Source organism: Tachypleus tridentatus, chromosome 3, assembly GCF_004210375.1.
Source record: "Tachypleus tridentatus isolate NWPU-2018 chromosome 3, ASM421037v1, whole genome shotgun sequence".
Lineage (NCBI taxonomy): Eukaryota > Metazoa > Arthropoda > Merostomata > Xiphosura > Limulidae > Tachypleus > Tachypleus tridentatus.
The window spans coordinates 41,231,594-41,252,117 of NC_134827.1; positions in this window are offsets into that span (position 1 = coordinate 41,231,594).

A 20,524-nucleotide genomic window follows, 5' to 3' on the forward strand; every position below is an offset into this window, starting at 1 on the left:
GGTGATATTGTACTGTAACACTAATGTTGTCTAGTGTTGATGTACCACAGTGTTACCATACCTGGTGATATTGTACTGTAACACTAATGTACATCTGGTGTTGATGTACCACAGTGTTACCATACCTGGTGATATTGTACTGTAACACTAATGTACATCTGGTGTTGATGTACCACAGTGTTACCATACCTGGTGATATTATACTGTAACACTAATGTACATCTGGTGTTAATGTACCACAGTGTTACCATACCTGGTGATATTGTACTGTAACACTAATGTTGTCTGGTGTTGATGTACTGTGGTGCTGTCATACAGGCAATGTTTCTATGTTTGTGTTATCATATCTGATGTGAGTAGTTAGTGTGACTGAGTAACCAGTTATTGTATGAGTACAGTGAACACTTAAACCGAGTAACCAGTTTGTATGAGTACAGTAAACCGTTTGACTGAGTAACCAGTTTGTATGAGTAAAGTGAACAGTTATTCTGATTGAGTAACCAGTTTGTATGAGTAGAGTGAACAGTTTGACTGATTAACCAGTTTGTATGAGTACAGTAAACCGTTTGACTGAGTAACCAGTTTGTATGAGTAAAGTGAACAGTTATTCTGATTGAGTAACCAGTTTGTATGAGTAGAGTGAACAGTTTGACTGATTAACCAGTTTGTATGAGTACAGTAAACAGTTTGACTGATTAACCAGTTTGTATGAGTACAGTAAACAATTTGACTGATTAACCGGTTTGTATGAGTACAGTAAACAGTTTGACTGATTAACCAGTTTGTGTGAGTACAGTGAACTGTTATTCTGATTGAGTAACCAGTTTGGTTCAGTATACTGAACAGTTTGACTGAGTAACCAGTTTGGTTGAGTTCAGTGAACAGTTAGTTACTCTGGGTAAACACTAATTATTGTAAAGTGAGTTGTTAGTTTAATTCATGTTAGTGTATGCTTTAACCTGTTGGTGTATAAACATTATGCATAATATCTTCCAATCAAAAGCAGGCTATGCACAAAGCAATCATAATAGCTATTTAAATTTACATCTCTAGTTATAAAGATCAAAATGCCTGTTGTTTCATTAGTTGGTTTACCTCGCTGGTGACGGTATGTCAACCTACAATGTAGTATAAACATTAACTTGGTAAGTGAAGTGAACATTTCAAGTTGTTGGCAACTACAGACTATCCCAAAATTATTTATCCATACATAGATCGTCATACTAATTAAGCCTGAAATGGCACCAAACCTTATATATGATCGTAATTCACGTGTACCGGGCATACAATTAGATTGCTCATATCTACTGTTGTGATCGCAGTAAATCAACTTTGTCATAGCTTAGAGACCATATTCGAGGCGATTGGGTCATTAAAAGTTTGCTTTTGTCAGCAGGTGTGGTTTGTTGTTTATTTTCTCGGGTTCTTCCATTGATGTACTCCTAAGGAACACATCCGGAAACATGATACAGGATAGGACTGACTGAATTCTCTCCACCCTTTGAAATACAGAATCACGTATTTCATTGTCTTCTTCATGGACGCCATGTTGTTTTTTAGACAACTAAACTGCCACTTTGTGGCAAAGAAATGTACACTTTCAATTATCACAGTGCGAAGTTTCGGTGACGTGGAATGAATACATTTTGTTGTGTGTCATTTTTTATTAACTTCGGTACAGAAAACAATTGTCTGTCTCTGTAATATGAGTATTTACAACTTAATTTAACACATAATATCATTGTAACTTTTAAACATTTAGAACATGGTTTAACTGCTGTTAATCTGTAAAAGATGATTTTACAGTTTATTTAGTTAAGTAGAGAGAACATTTAATCCAAAGTGAACATACTGTCTGTAATGTAGGTTTTTCATAGTATGCTCCGCGGGTCTCTTGGGCTCCGCGAGAAAGTTTTAGAATGTTAATATTTTTTCCTAAAAATGTAAAATTGAATCAGATTACGCTGTACGCAAAAGTAAAATATATCTTTAATATAACATGTTTATTACGTATTAGGCCTTTTACTATTTTATTCTGCCTAACGCTTGACGATTTTATTCAGCGTAGGGGGACGTTCTCGTGGTGAAAGTGTTAATTGGTTGGTTTTGAATTTCGCGCAAAGCTACACGAGGTCTATCTGTGCTAACCGTCCCTAATTTAGCAGTGTAAGACTAGAGGGAAGGCAGCTAGTCATCACCACCCACCGCCAGCTCTTGGGCTGCACTTTTACCAACGAACAGTGGGATTGACCGTACATTGTCACTTTTCTACGGGTGAAAGGGCGAGAATGTTTGGTGTTAATACAATATCAATTAACTTCGACAGTGGCACCACTAGTTGCAAGTAGATATGGCACCATCTCAAGATCGCATGTGTCATTAGAGATGCAATCTAGCCTAGTAGTTTCGTACGAAACATCGGTCAACCCTGGGTAGTGATGTCAACTGCTTTTTAAAAGGCAGATCTGGATTAGCGACTAAATCTCGAACGAAATGAAACATGACATCACAGCTGAAACCTGTATAAATTTGAAACATTTCGATGCAATTAGACGCATTATCATTTGTTTCAATTCCAAAGTATATTTATATGAAGTATAATTATATTTATGACAATTATAATTGGTAATTGTTAGGTTAGGTTAAAGAGTCGTAATAGTTTAATTAGACAAACTTGGTACCGATGAGCTCTGTGATGTCATGTTTCATTTCGTTCGAGATTTAGATGCACGTCAAATCTGGCTTAATATTTTATTATTTGGCTTAAAATTTGTTAAAAAACACAAAAAACTGTAAACATAATACGCTAACCTTTTACTTTATAAAAATATAATGTTTTACCAGCCTAGCCTTTTTCCACAAATCGTTCTTTCTGACTTTGTTATAGTAACACTGATCTAAGGTCAGTGTGTCAGTGTATAACAATAAAACTCAAGTGCTTGTACGAGTTTTTATTAAGAAGGTATTTTTTGTTCGTGTAAATACTTTTGAAGTGTCAAAGATATAAGAATACGTTTTTAGACAAATTAATAATTAGTTGTCACCCTTATAATGGATAAGTGGCTGAATATCAGTAATAAATCTGATACGAGTAAAAACCCTAGGCCTAGTAAGAATTCATCAGCCTTATCGTCGTATGCGAGCACTTCAACGCAGGATGATGCAAGAAGTAGTGAACATTGAACCCACAACCAACTAGGTCCATCTTCATTACCTGTCCATGTAAAAACATATTCAATAAAACTTTCATTATGCTTTTCTTTCTTGAATACGGTTTTACAAGGACAAGTAATGAAGATGGATCTAGTGGTTTGTGTGTTGAATGTAGAACACTGTTGAGTAGCAGTAGTAAAGTTAAAAACGATATCTAGAAACCAAATTCCCAATTAAAAAAATCTAACTTCCGAGTATTTCAAAAGAAGGTTTTTGTAATTAAATGCAAGGAAAGCTACATTTCGTTCTTTTGTCCATCAGGACAACAAAGGTGCTCTTATTGTTTGATATCGTGTTAGTTACCGTATTGAAAAAGCTGGTAAAGCTAATACAACTGCAGAAGATTTGATAAAATCACGCGCAAATGATTTGGCGGAGTGCACGACTGATGAAAAATTACTAAAAAACATCAACTCTGTGCCCCTTTCTGACAACTCGGTTTCTCGAAGAATCAAGGATATGTCAGCAAATTGCTTAACGGAGTTATTAAGGTGAGTAAAAGCAAGTCCAACTTTTTCGCTTCAGATGGATGATTCAACAGATGTCGCAGGTTATGCGATATTGCTCGTGTTTGTTCGCTATATTCACGAAGCTAGTTTTGAAGAAGACATGCTAATTTTTTTAAACCTTTGTCAACTCAAACAACAGGCGAAGAAATATTTAAAGTGATCGATTTCTTCATGAAGAACATGAGATCCAATGGCAGCTTTGCTCAAGTATTTGCACTGATGGGACTACAGCTATGACTGAAACTTTGCAGGCGCAGTGGGACGTATAAAAACCCTGACATCGAGAGTATCCACTGTTCAGGCGCAGTGGGACGCATAAAAACCCTGACATCGAGAGTATCCACTGCTGTCTTCATCATCATGAACTTGCAATGAAACGAATGCCAGAAGACTTAAAAATGTATTGGGTGATGTCATAAAAAAAGTTAATTTTATAAAATCAAGACCAGTCAATGTGAGGATCTTCAGTTTACTCTGTGAAGATATGGGAAGTTTGTATAAAAATTTGCTGCTTCATACTGAAGTCCGATGGCTTTCTCGGGGAAAAGTTCTTGCTCTGTTTTACGAACTGCGTGAGGTGATAGGTTTCTTTTTATCTGAATACCTCTTTGAAACTACTTACAAATTAAGGGACAAATGCTGGATACAAAAAGTGGCTTAACTTTCTTACGTATTTGCTTATTCAAATGAGGTGAATGCTACAATGCAGGGGACCAGGGTAACGTAGCTCAGAGTAAAATGAAAGTGCTTCAACGCAACTTTAAACTTTGTGGTAAATGTATACTTATGGAAGATCTTGATTGCTTCGAAAATCTCTGTGGTTTTTCCCTTGTGAAATTTCCTTAAGTGAAGATGCAAAAGTTTCAGTCTTGCACCACAAATCTGATTTGTATACAACTACTGGGGAGTACTTCCCTCCTCATTTAGAAACATTACTGTGGATTCAGAATCACTTTGTTGACTCTGCAAGTACCAGCGATTTCCTTTTGAAAGAGAAAGAACAGCTTATAGAAATTTCAACTGATTAAACCCTAAAAAAGTCACCATGGAATCCCCTGAAATAAGTAATAGAGCTTTGATGGAAACTCCTGCTGTACATGACTAGAGTGAACATATTGTCTACATGACTAGAGTGAACGTATTGTCTACATGACTAGAGTGAACATCTCGTCAAGATGACTAGAGTGAACGTATTGTCCACATGACTAGAGTGAACATATTGTCTACATGACTAGAGTGAACATATTGTCTACACGACTAGAGTAAACATATTGTCTGCATGACTAGAGTGAACATATTGTCTACATGTCTAGAGGAAACATATTGTCTACATGACAAAAGTAAACATATTGTCTACATGACTAGAGAGAACGTATTGTCTACATGACTAGAGTGAACGTCTCGTCAAGATGACTAGAGTGAACGTATTGTTCATATGACTAGAGTGAACATATTGTCTACATGACTAGAGTGAACGTATTGTCTACATGACTAGAGTAAAATATTGTCAAGATGATTAGAGTGAACGTTTCGTCAAGATGACTAGAGTGAACGTATTGTCCACATGACTAGAGTGAACGTATTGTTCACATGACTAGAGTGAACATGTTGTCTACATGACTAGAGTGCACATATTGTCTACATGACTAGAGTGAACGTATTGTCAAGATGACTAGAGTGAACGTCTCGTCAAGATGACTAGAGTGAACGTATTGTCCACATGACTAGAGTAAACGTATTGTCAAGATGATTAGAGTGAACGTCTCGTCAAGATGACTAGAGTGAACGTATTGTCCACATGACTAGAGTGAACGTATTGTTCACATGACTAGAGTAAACATATTGTCTACATGACTAGAGTGAACATAATGTCTACATGACTAGAGTGAACGTATTGTCTACATGACTAGAGTGAACATATTGTCTACACGACTAGAGTAAACATATTGTCTACATGACTAGAGTGAACATATTGTCTACATGACTAGAGGAAACATATTGTCTACATAACTAAAGTAAACATATTGTCTACATGACTAGAGTGAACGTCTCGTCAAGATGACTAGAGTGAACGTATTGTTCACATGACTAGAGTGAACATATTGTCTACATGACTAGAGTAAACATATTGTCTACATGACTAGAGTGAACGTATTGTCTACATGACTAGAGTAAACGTATTGTCAAGATGATTAGAGTGAACGTCTCGTCAAGATGACTAGAGTGAACGTATTGTCCACATGACTAGAGTGAACGTATTGTTCACATGACTAGAGTGAACATGTTGTCTACATGACTAGAGTGAATATATTGTCTACATGTCTAGAGTGAATATATTGTCTACATGACTAGAGTGAATATATAGTCTTCATGACTAGAGTGAACGTATTGTCAATATGACTGGAGTGAACGTCTTGTCTACATGACTAGAGTGAACGTCTCGTCAAGATGACTACAGTGAGTGTATTGTCAACATGACTAGAGTGAACATATTGTTAAGATGACTAGAGTGAATATATTGTCTACATGACTAGAGTGAACGTGTTGTCAAGATAACTAGAGTGAACATATTGTTAAGATGACTAGAGTGAATATATTGTCTACATGACGAGAGTTAACGTCTCATCAAGGTGACTAGAGTGAACGTATTGTCTACATGACTAGAGTGAACGTATTGTCAAGATGATTAGGGTAAACATATTGTCTACATGACTAGAGTGAACATATTGTCTACATGACTAGAGGAAACATATTGTCTACATGACAAAAGTAAACATATTGTCTACATGACTAGAGTGAACGTATTGTCTACATGACTAGAGTGAACATATTGTCTACATGACTAAAGTGAACATATTGTCAAGATGACTAGAGTGAACATATTGTTAAGATGACTAGAGTGAATATATTGTCTACATGACCAGAGTGAACGCCTAACTTGGAATGCTGAAACCACATCATTGAACAAAATTATTTGTTTATAAAACCTTTGTTTATCGTGTGAAACTGTTATTTAACTGTTTACTTTGTGAAACTGTTATTTTAGTGTTTATCTTGTGAAACTGTTATTGTAGTGTTTATATTGTGAAACTGTTATTTGAGTGTTTATCTTGTGAAACTGTTATTTAAGTGTTTATCTTGTGAAACTGTTATTTAAGTGTTTATCTTGTGTAACTGTTATTTTAGTGTTTATCTTGTGAAACTGTTATTGTAGTGTTTATCTTGTGAAACTGTTATTGTAGTGTTTATCTTGTGACACTGTTATTGTAGTGTTTATCTTGTGAAACTGTTATTTAACTGTTTATTTTGTGAAACTGTTATTGTAGTGTTTATCTTGTGAAACTGTCATTGTAGTGTTTATCTTGTGAAACTGTTATTGTAGTGTTTATCTTGTGACACTGTTATTGTAGTGTTTATCTTGTGAAACTGTTATTTAACTGTTTATTTTGTGAAACTGTTATTTTAGTGTTTATCTTGTGAAACTGTTATTGTAGTGTTTATCTTGTGAAACTGTTATTGTAGTGTTTATCTTGTGACACTGTTATTGTAGTGTTTATCTTGTGAAACTGTTATTTAACTGTTTATTTTGTGAAACTGTTATTGTAGTGTTTATCTTGTGACACTGTTATTGTAGTGTTTATCTTGTGAACCTGTTATTGTAGTGTTTATCTTGTGACACTGTTATTGTAGTGTTTATCTTGTGAACCTGTTATTGTAGTGTTTATCTTGTGAACCTGTTATTGTAGTGTTTATCTTCTAATCACACCAATTATTTAACATAAGTTTTAAAATTATTTTTCAGTCCTAGTTCAAGAAATTCATATGAAAGTTGTAACTGACTTCTCTATTTCCTGTCATCTACCTAGGATAGGGTAGAATAAATTCATTTTAAAAACTCGCTTAGTTTTTATACAGGGTTATAAACTTCGGAGTTAATTGACCCTAAGCGATGCACTTGAGGGTTTAGAAATATGGATGATTTGTCTCTGCATTGGTCACAGAATAATAACCCGATTGTGAAACTTTAGGCTTAGTGACAAATATAATTAACAAAAAAAAAGGAATTTTAACGTGTCGATATAAGACTTTCTAACCTGAATGAACTATGATAAAAATTCACAGACATAATCTGGTTATTATATTTAAAATGATTAACAATACATGAAGATAAAACAAAGGCGTTTACTGCTTAACGCCCCAGAACGGGTCAGCAGTTAGTTTACGTACTTAAAACGCGAAAAAATTTGGGTTAGAGTCCTTAAACAGACCTATAAATAATTATTGTAGACAGATATATATAATACGTAGCAGTTAATTCATATAAATATAAATATATTTGTAATTCTAATTTATTTTTTGTAAGGGGTAAAAGGGATGATTTTAATTTACAAATACATTCGCTTTCTATCAGTAGATTTTGTTTGATATGTTTATTTCAAACACAAGTTTAGACAATGGCCTACCTGCACTCTGTCTTCTGCAGGAAACCGAACTGCACGGTATAGCGTTGTAAATCCGTAAACTTACACGGGAGACGAGAATATTAGGAATGTTTGTTAATGTACACACTGCTGTGCCTGTTGTAAACGTCGTGTTACACATGCTAGAAGGTCTGACATATAACTCCTCTTTGGCTCGATTGTCGTCATTTTACAAATAACGATGAACTGCCATCTTTTAGTAACTAGAAAACTAAGAAACGCTATTATGTTATTTAAGTGTATGTATATATATATATATTTGAAAAAGAAACCCATTGTTTTTAAGTGTAGTTATCTCCGGTTAGCTTAAGTTTAAAACTTATCTTACTCAGAAGTTCCACATTTTGTTTTCGCTCTAAAGTGATCAGTAGACGGGAATCAGATACATATAACTGATTACATAACCTAATATGTGAAGTATTCAGCACGTGACAGATATTATCTGAAATAACGTATGGTAAGTAATGTGCCTTACTTACTGCAAACTGTGCTGTTTCTTTTCCACGTCAGCACGCTTTACACGCACTGTGCTCTTTGTGTTCGCTGTGACGTACGTACTGTCAGCGTGTTCTTCCTATTAGTTGTGGCGTTATAGATCGTTCATCCACAGCTGTAAACAGTAAAACTAAAAGTGAAGATAGGAGTTCAATGTAATAAGAATATTATCTTTACAACTAGGTCCTCACCATGCTGGTAAAACCATCATTACCTTTACAACTAGGTCCTCACAGTGCTGGTAAGGTCGTTGTCATTTTCATGTTAGGTTTGTGGGTTCTCACCATGCTGATAAAACCATCATTACCTTTACAACTAGGTCCTCACAGTTCTGGTGAGGTCGTTGTCATTTTCATGTTAGGTTGGTGGGTTCTCACCATGCTGATAAAACCATCATTACCTTTACAACTAGGTCCTCACAGTTCTGGTGAGGTCGTTGTCATTTTCATGTTAGGTTGGTGGGTTCTCACCATGCTGATAAACCCATCTTTACCTTTACAACTAGGTCCTCACCATGCTGGTAGGGTCGTTGTCATTTTCATGTTAGGTTTGTGGGTTCTCACCATGCTGATAAAACCATCATTACCTTTACAACTAGGTCCTCACCATGCTGGTAGGGTCGTTGTCATTTTCATGTTAGGTTTGTGGGTTCTCACCATGCTGATAAAACCATCATTACCTTTACAACTAGGTACTCACAGTGCTGGTAAGGTCGTTGTCATTTTCATGTTAGGTTGGTGGGTTTCACCATGCTGATAAAACCATTATTACCTTTACAATTAGGTACTCATAGTTCTGGTAAGGTCGTTGTCATTTTCATGTTAGGTTGGTGGGTTTCACCATGCTGGTAAAACCATCATTACCTTTACAACTGGGTTCTCATAGTTCTGGTAAGGTCGTTGTCATTTTCATGTTAGGTTTGTGGGTTCTCACCATGCTGATAAAACCATCATTACCTTTACAACTGGGTTCTCACAGTGCTGGTAAGGTCGTTGTCATTTTCATGTTAGGTTGGTGGGTTCTCACCATGCTGATAAACCCATCTTTACCTTTACAACTAGGTCCTCACCGTGCTGGTAGGGTCGTTGTCATTTTCATGTTAGGTTGGTGGGTTCTCACCATGCTGATAAACCTATCTTTACCTTTACAACTAGGTCCTCACCGTGCTGGTAAGGTCGTTGTTATTTTCATGTTAGGTTGGTGGGTTCTCACCATGCTGATAAAACCATCATTACCTTTACAACTAGGTCCTCACAGTGCTGTTAAGGTCGTTGTCATTTTCATGTTAGGTTGGTGGGTTCTCACCATGCTGATAAAACCATCATTACCTTTACAACTAGGTCCTCACCGTGCTGGTAAGGTCGTTGTCATTTTCATGTTAGGTTGGTGGGTTTCACCATGCTGATAAAACCATCATTACCTTTACAACTAGGTCCTCACCGTGCTGGTAAGGTCGTTGTCATTTTCATGTTAGGTTGGTGGGTTTCACCATGCTGATAAAACCATTATTACCTTTACAACTAGGTCCTCACCGTGCTGGTAAGGTCGTTGTCATTTTCATGTTAGGTTGGTGGGTTCTCACCATGCTGATAAAACCATCATTACCTTTACAACTAGGTACTCATAGTTCTTGTAAGGTCGTTGTCATTTTCATGTTAGGTTGGTGGGTTCTCACCATGCTGATAAAACCATCATTACCTTTACAACTAGGTCCTCACCATGCTGGTAGGGTCGTTGTCATTTTCATGTTAGGTTGGTGGGTTCTCACCATGCTGATAAAACCATCATTACCTTTACAACTAGGTCCTCACAGTGCTGGTAAGGTCGTTGTCATTTTCATGTTAGGTTGGTGGGTTCTCACCATGCTGATAAAACCATCATTACCTTTACAACTAGGTACTCATAGTTCTTGTAAGGTCGTTGTCATTTCATGTTAGGTTGGTGGGTTCTCACCATGCTGATAAAACCATCATTACCTTTACAACTAGGTCCTCACCATGCTGGTAGGGTCGTTGTCATTTTCATGTTAGGTTGGTGGGTTCTCACCATGCTGATAAAACCATCATTACCTTTACAACTAGGTCCTCACAGTGCTGGTAAGGTCGTTGTCATTTTCATGTTAGGTTTGTGGGTTTCACCATGCTGATAAAACCATTATTACCTTTACAACTAGGTCCTCACAGTGCTGGTAAGGTCGTTGTCATTTTCATGTTAGGTTTGTGGGTTCTCACCATGCTGATAAAACCATTATTACCTTTACAACTAGGTACTCATAGTTCTTGTAAGGTCGTTGTCATTTTCATGTTAGGTTGGTGGGTTCTCACCATGCTGATAAAACCATCATTACCTTTACAACTAGGTCCTCACCGTGCTGGTAAGGTCGTTGTCATTTTCATGTTAGGTTGGTGGGTTTCACCATGCTGATAAAACCATTATTACCTTTACAACTAGGTCCTCACCGTGCTGGTAAGGTCGTTGTCATTTTCATGTTAGGTTGGTGGGTTCTCACCATGCTGATAAAACCATCATTACCTTTACAACTAGGTACTCATAGTTCTTGTAAGGTCGTTGTCATTTTCATGTTAGGTTGGTGGGTTCTCACCATGCTGATAAAAACATCATTACCTTTACAACTAGGTCCTCACCATGCTGGTAGGGTCGTTGTCATTTTCATGTTAGGTTGGTGGGTTCTCACCATGCTGATAAAACCATCATTACCTTTACAACTAGGTCCTCACAGTGCTGGTAAGGTCGTTGTCATTTTCATGTTAGGTTGGTGGGTTCTCACCATGCTGATAAAACCATCATTACCTTTACAACTAGGTACTCATAATTCTTGTAAGGTCGTTGTCATTTTCATGTTAGGTTGGTGGGTTCTCACCATGCTGATAAAACCATCATTACCTTTACAACTAGGTCCTCACCATGCTGGTAGGGTCGTTGTCATTTTCATGTTAGGTTGGTGGGTTCTCACCATGCTGATAAAACCATCATTACCTTTACAACTAGGTCCTCACAGTGCTGGTAAGGTCGTTGTCATTTTCATGTTAGGTTTGTGGGTTTCACCATGCTGATAAAACCATTATTACCTTTACAACTAGGTCCTCACAGTGCTGGTAAGGTCGTTGTCATTTTCATGTTATGTTGGTGGGTTTCACCATGCTGATAAAACCATTATTACCTTTACAACTGGGTACTCACAGTTCTGGTAAGGTCGTTGTCATTTTCATGTTAGGTTGGTGGGTTTCACCATGCTGATAAAACCATCATTACCTTTACAACTAGGTCCTCACCGTGCTGGTAAGGTCGTTGTCATTTTCATGTTAGGTTGGTGGGTTTCACCATGCTGATAAAACCATCATTACCTTTACAACTAGGTCCTCACAGTGCTGGTAAGGTCGTTGTCATTTTCATGTTAGGTTGGTGGGTTCTCACCATGCTGATAAAACCATCATTACCTTTACAACTAGGTCCTCACAGTGCTGGTAAGGTCGTTGTTATTTTCATGTTAGGTTGGTGGGTTTCACCATGCTGGTAAAACCATCATTACCTTTATAACTAGGTCCTCACAGTGCTGGTAAGGTCGTTGTCATTTTCATGTTAGGTTGGTGGGTTCTCACCATGCTGATAAAACCATCATTACCTTTACAACTGGGTCCTCATATTGCTGGTAAGGCCGTTGCCATTTTCATGTTAGGTTGGTGGGTTCTCACCATGCTGATAAAACCATCATTACCTTTACAACTGGGTCCTCATATTGCTGGTAAGGCCGTTGCCATTTTCATGTTAGGTTGGTGGGTTCTCACCATGCTGATAAAACCATCATTACCTTTATAACTAGGTCCTCACAGTGCTGGTAAGGTCGTTGTCATTTTCATGTTAGGTTGGTGGGTTTCACCATGCTAATAAAACCATTATTACCTTTATAACTAGGTCCTCACAGTGCTGGTAAGGTCGTTGTCATTTTCATGTTAGGTTTGTGGGTTCTCACCATGCTGATAAAACCATTATTACCTTTACAACTAGGTACTCACCGTGCAAGTAGGGTCGTGCAAGTTATTTACTCTAGATGTCTTCCGCTAGGTGACTGAATTTAAGGAATAATAATAGTATGTTAGTGAAATTCCCTATGTTGTTGTTTTTTAATGACGTGATATTACTTTTGAACCCAGTTTTATTAAAAACCTTTATTGGGGTACGAGCCTCAACCTTCGAAACCCCCGTGATTGTTGTCAAAATGTAGAGGATTTTAATCGTCATACAGAATGGTATGTTTGTTTGTTTCGCGAAATTTCACCCAAGAACAATCTTTAAATAGCCATCCATAATTTTGAACTGGCAAACAAGTGGACGTTATCTATTTAACTCACTGCCATTTGGATTTGACCAACGCTCTTATAGCGTACCCATGACCCCAAATTGCACAAAGGTTTATGTCACAAGGGGACCCAAACCATTAATTCTAGGAGTCAGAGTAGGCGCACACTAACCTCCTTGCCACGTCCGGTCCCCTACAGAAAAAAAAAAAGAGGGCGTCTTTCCTCTGAATTTTTATATATTTATTAAACTTGTTTTACACCACCGCTACTGAGAGATGTGAGTAGGCCTAAAGAAGAACATAAACTAATATAAATATTTGATAAAAAACCAGTAAGACGATAGATAGCTATTATAAACAACATTTTATTGGATGTTGTCGCCTTTACCTTTGTGACCAAGATACGTTTCTCAACAACTCAGTCAACCGTTAACATAGAAATTGTTTTAACTTGTGAAGGAATTGTCTTCCCATTACTGAGTCTAGCAACATGAAAGTTGAAGTTCCAGTACGAAACTTTCCCACACATATAATAGAAATAACACATAACTGGATAGTTTTCATCGAGATGTTATTTGTTTGTTAAAAAGTAAAAGAAGTGCTGTCTGCGCATGCTCCTTTTTTATGACATTATTTTGTTTAACCACACCTACCCCTCCCTCGTCTGTCTGAAGACCAGTATTTTCCCAAACAGACGGCCTTGGTTCGTCTACGTTATCACCCACACCTATCAGGTGGTCCTTACCCCTGGTTATCCAGGGTCAACAAGGTACTGGACCTACTTTCTCCAACTAATCTCTAGTGGGGTCCTACTTACCTCACAGCGCTGACCTAGAATGCATAGATGGAACTATGCAGTTTCGAAAATTCCATTAATAGGAGGAAGTTAGACACATAATTAACAGGAGAAAATAGTAGACAAACCTCAAGTCCAAAAGATAATGAATCGATAAGAGACAAGTATGAAGATTTTTCATTTTAACAGTTTGACTAAAACTTAAATTGGGTTATAATATCTACTTAACTAGCTGGGAGGTACTGTTTCAACAGTTTGACTAAAACTTACATTGGGTGAAAGTATCTACTTAACTAGCTGGGAGGTACTGTTTTAACAGTTTGACTAAAACTTACATTGGGTTATAGTACCTAATTAACTAGCTGGGAGGTACTGTTTTAACAATTTGACTAAAACTTACATTGGGTTATAGTACCTACTGAACTAGCTGGGAGGTACTGTTTTAACAGTTTGACTAAAACTTACATTGGGTTATAGTACCTAATTAACTAGCTGGGAGGTACTGTTTTAACAATTTGACTAAAACTTACATTGGGTTATAGTACCTAATTAACTAGCTGGGAGGTACTGTTTTAACAGTTTGACTAAAACTTACATTGGGTTATAGTACCTACTTAACTAGCTGGGAGGTACTGTTTTAACAGTTTGACTAAAACTTACATTGGGTTATAGTACCTACTTAACTAGCTGGGAGGTACTGTTTTAACAATTTGACTAAAACTTACATTGGTTATAGTACCTACTGAACTAGCTGGGAGGTACTGTTTTAACAGTTTGAATAAAACGTACATTGGGTTATAGTACCTAATTAACTAGCTAGGAGGTACTGTTTTAACAATTTGACTAAAACTTACATTGGGTTATAGTACCTACTGAACTAGCTGGGAGGTACTGTTTTAACAGTTTGAATAAAACGTACATTGGGTTATAGTACCTACTTAACTAGCTGGGAGGTACTGTTTTAACAGTTTGACTAAAACTTACATTGGGTTATAGTACCTAATTAACTAGCTGGGAGGTACTGTTTTAACAATTTGACTAAAACTTACATTGGGTTATAGTACCTACTGAACTAGCTGGGAGGTACTGTTTCAACAGTTTGAATAAAACGTACATTGGGTTATAGTACCTACTTAACTAGCTGGGAGGTACTGTTTTAACAGTTTGAATAAAACGTACATTGGGTTATAGTACCTACTTAACTAGCTGGGAGGTACTGTTTTAACAGTTTGATTAAAACTTACATTGGGTTATAGTACCTAATTAACTAGCTGGGAGGTACTGTTTTAACAATTTGACTAAAACTTACATTGGTTATAGTACCAACTGAACTAGCTGGGAGGTACTGTTTTAACAGTTTGAATAAAACGTACACTGGGTTATTGTACCTACTTAACTAGCTGGGAGGTACTGTTTTAACAGTTTGAATAAAACGTACACTGGGTTATTGTACCTACTTAACTAGCTGGAAATGAAAGATTAGTTTTGTTTTAACAACTTCGCTAAAACTTGGGTTATAGTGCCAACTTAACTAGTTGGAAGGTTCATTTTGTTTTTATACCATAATGAAATCTTAGCGAGTAAAATACGGGGAGAACGTTCTTTCCCAGCTGGAGTGAAATAAATAAAAGTGACATATTGAAATTCAAATGTCAATGTAACCTCATGTTCTTTTGACGAAAGTAAGATATATCTATTGTTTTACTCATTGCTGCTGTCTTTAAATGAATTTCCGAAATACTATTTGTAATTAAAGAATGATAAACAACATGACATGCTAGATGAGTTATGGAGACACGTCGCTAGGTGGCCTACCGAAGAAGGCCGTTCTTCTATCCATCACGTAATTCCCAAAGATGTGAATAAAAAGAAAGGGGGGGGGGGCTCAAAACAGTATGTTAAAACTGTAATGTAACTCAGATGATTATATCTTCGCCTGAAGAGGCCTTCGTAAGGACAGCACGTTTCAAGGACAGGTTTAAAACACTAACGAAGGTTGATACACCTTACATCTGCAGTGTTCGTTTTGTTCCTATAGAATATCTGTACAGACAACAGTATTTGAAATTGTCAGAAAGTCCTCAGTAAACAATACTGAACAAAATATAGGTCATGCAAACGAAAAGCATGTTTCTTAAAGTATCCTCATTTAAAAACAGGGTAAATCACCAACACAAGGACAGGTTAACATTTGACAGAAACGTTCATACACACGCGCATATATGTGTGTATTAGTAATGCATATACTGACAAATCAGTACCACTGTAAGGTGATATATGTATGTCCGGTAACTGTCCTATGATCTAAGTCACACAAGGTTGATAGAGAATGAAACATCCTACCATATTTTATCGACCGTTTAAATTACAGAACTCCTCTTATAAAGAATATTAGACGTTAAAGAAACAGTAACTTATATTTTCCGCTACTTATCTGTCGAATCCCCGTCACATCAAACATGCTCGCACTTTGAGCCGTGGGGGCGTTATAATGGAACTTTCAATACCACTATTCGTTGGTAAAAGAGTAGCCCAAGAGTTGGCGGTGGATGGTGATGAGCATTGCCTTCCATCTAGTCTTACACTGCTAAATTAGGGACAGCTAGCGCAGATAGCTCTCGAGTAACTTTGCGCAAAATTCAAAACAAACCGAACTCATCTGTCGTTAGCATGCCCTCTGTTGACCTATTTAGATACTAACAAATTAGATCACCTAATCCATTTATACGTAATAAAAGAGAGTTTGAACATTCTGTCTCCTACTTGTTTGTTGTTGTTTTGAACAGTTTAAAACTGTTCTTAGTACTGATGGAGAGTTAATTTAAATTATTCCACAGGAAGTTTCAAATTATCAGGAGATCGAAGTATTTATCGACATATAAATAAACGAACAACAGGAAATTTCTAATATACTCTTGAGATTAGGACGGTCTTGCTCGTTCACTTTGAACAAACCAGTTTCTGTATGATTATTTAATAAAGTGTATTGACGAAAGCTAACGTGTTTGTGTAGTCAGTAAAGTCTTTCGTCCTCGAACCTACCAACTAAAGGAACTGGGGCGCCACTTGCAATGTCCTATCAAAACGACCGTGACAGAATTGTTTCACTCTGCCATCTACAGTTAAGTTCAACTGTTCGTTTTGATATTTAAGCAATACTAGACTCGGATTTTTTATAATATTTCGACGTTTTTTGTGATTTGGTAAAGTAAGAAAACGTAAGATATAATAACGCGTATTTAGTATAATTTACCATAACTGGTACCGAACCACTTCTTCATCGGTTAGAATGTCAATAACTGTTGTGTTCTGCGTTTTTTAAAATGTTTTACACGAGTTAATTCAGCCATCAGCTTTGCTGAATGTTACGAATCAACGATCTTCAAGTGACGATGAACTATTTTGGATTTTATTGTTTGTAATTTGAGACGTTTTCAAACGCTTAGGAATACCAAACACACACACACAACGTGTATATATATATACACATGTATTTGTTTCACACAGTTTTTATAGCTTTAGGCTATAAAATAACAAAGACTATTCCAGACTCACAAGTAATCGCGCCACCTACCAGCCAAGATAGGTCAAGAGACGGCTCTAAGTTTAAGGTCGGTTTAACATATTTTACAATTGTACTGTTTCATAAAAAGACGTTTAAAAAACAGCACACAATGTTAAAAGAAATATGATTGCGCACTCGCCGATAAAATGAGCAAGGTAGTTTGGAAATAGGTCAGTGTAAAAAAAAATGTGTATACGTTTAAAAGACAATGTTTTTCTTTACGAATTTTGTGTCAATTTCAAACAAATTCGGTTACTGTGTTGTTACATATTACCAACTGAAATTATACCTTCAAAACACTGAAGCTGGTGGACTCGCTGTACGTAATTTCTTATCTGTGGTGAAGAATATATGAATGATTAGAAGAACAGATTGTAACTCTTTGTTTACCATTCTACTCATGGAAGGATGGTGGAATGTTTAACCTTTGTTAGATGCGTTAATCACACTGCTAAAAAAGTTAACCTCCAATGAACAGAATTTTGTTATGAGATTCATATACAGAAAAATATGTTAAATATACTTCTGCTAATTAACATAGTCTGTTATGTAAATATTAAAAATTACATTATTTTGTGAAATTCAATGTTTCTTCTGAAACGGGAACCAAAGAAAGCGACTGTTCTTATAAAGTTTTACGAAATATGTTGTTTGAACCAACATCCATCAGGTAGTTTAAAGGTCCCAGGTCTACAATTACTATGTCATGTATCAATAAGTTTTGCTCCCTCTGTTGGTGTTTTTTTCCTATGAGAATTTTATAATATTGTATAGAGGGAATATACGTTATACTGTTATACTCAAATCCATAAGTATAGTTCTAAGATTTTCTGTTTTAAACATGTGTTGATGCTTACACTTAATAATTAAATCATTAGAAATAATCACGAAGAAACCTTTCGACGTTTCAAGGAATGTTTTTCCTTTGGGGTGATTTTTTCTCAGCGCTTCGCTTCTGAGACAGAGAGCAACGGCCGTGACCTCTTTGAGGAACCACGCATTACCACACCGGATTGTTATCTAGGTTGAAGTGAGTGAAAAATGTAAGTCATTTCTTACGTCATAGTTCTGCTGAAGGCACAGTTTCTGATGCATTTTCTATGCATCAGATAAAAATATAATGAAGCCAAGTACGAAAGAAGCAAATTTTTAAACTACGAAAAACGACTAATCCTCACCAGCGGTGAATCACCACCACCAGTTAGCAAAGACCAGTCAGTCCCTGCATAAGTTACAAGACTGGAAGGGTTCAAGGGCGCGTGAAAGTTATGCCCGAGTTACAACTACCAAACCATTCATTTTCTAGAGGGTTGAACAGTCACTCACATAAATTAAAGTCCGAACTTCATTCGTTTGCGAATTTGGTATGTCCAAGGTGTTCGTGATTTTAAATGTCATTTTTGTAGACGACGTAAATATCAAAATGTTGCAGTTTATTATCCAGCACGAAGATCTGGAGTTAGTAATCATTAATCTCACGACAGACGGTATAAGTTTACTCCTAATCCCAATATTTTAAGCCTGGACTATCCACCTGTCAGTCCTCCAAACACTGGATGAAAATTGAAAGTTCATAACAAATAAATCAATCTAACAACGGTTTAATAGAACCTCTGAGGCTTAAGTGCTTAATATTTGTCAGCTATTACCAAGCCCCGGCATGGCCAGGTGGTTAGGACGCTCGACTCTGAGGGTCTTAGGTTCGAATCTCAGTCACACCAAACATGCTCGCCTTTTCAGCCGTGGGAGCGTTATAATGTGACGGTGAATCTCACTATACGTTGTCAAAAGAGTAGCCCAAGAGCTGTCTTCCCTCTAGTCTTACACTGTTAAATTAGGGACGGCTAACGCAGATAGCCCTTGTGTAGCTTTGAGCGAAATTCAAAAACAAAACAAAAAATTACTGTATTAATCTAAGATTTAGGTACTTAATATTTGTTACCTATTATTGTATGTTTCTGGTTTATAGATACTGAATGCTTGTTAACTATTACAGTAGTTTCCTGGGGTTAATAATGAATACTTGTTACCCATTATTGTATATTGCTAGTGTTTAGATAACGAATACTTGTTACCTATTACTGTATTCTTCTGGTGTTTAGATACTGAATACTTGTTACCTATTACTGTATCTTTCTGGTGTTTAGGTACCCAGTACTTGTTATTTATTTCTGTACTGTTCTTGCGTTTTACTCTGAACATGATCCGTGTTTCGAATTGACAACCGGTGTCATGATAATTCAAAAGATTATGTGATACAAACAATGTGGTACACCAACCACTAAATCAAAGGTAAACATACTGCTGTCCCTCCGTGGAACGAACTATGTGATACACCAACCACACTGAAAAAAAGTTGAACATACTGCTGGTCCACAGGGAAACAAACTCTGTGATACACCAACCACTCTGAAAGAAAGTTGAACATACTGCTGGCCCACAGGGAAACAAACTCTGTGATACACCAACCACACTGAAAGAAAGTTGAACATACTGCTGGCCCACAGGGAAACAAACTCTGTGATACACCAACCACTCTGAAAGAAAGTTGAACATACTGCTGGCCCACAGGGAAACAAACTCTGTGATACACCAACCACTCTGAAAGAAAGTTGAACATACTGCTGGCCCACAGTGAAACAAACTCTGTGATACACCAACCACACTGAAAGAAAGTTGAACATACTGCTGGCCCACAGGGAAACAAACTCTGTGATACACCAACCACTCTGAAAGAAAGTTGAACATACTGCTGGCCCACAGGGAAACAAACTCTGTGATACACCAACCACACTGAAAGAAAGTTGAACATACTGCTGGCTCACAGGGAAACAAACTATGTGATACACCAACCACACTGAAAGAAAGTTGAACATACTGCTGGCCCACAGTGAAACAAACTATGTGATACACCTATGTGGTTGGTGAACCACACTGAAAGAAAGTTGAACATACTGCTGGCCCACAGGTAAACAAACTCTGTGATACACCAACCACACTGAAAGAAAGTTGAACATACTGCTGGTCCACAGGGAAACAAACTATGTGATACACCAACCACACTGAAAGAAAGTTGAACATACTGCTGGCCCACAGGGAAACAAACTCTGTGATACACCAACCACATTGAAAGAAAGTTGAACATAC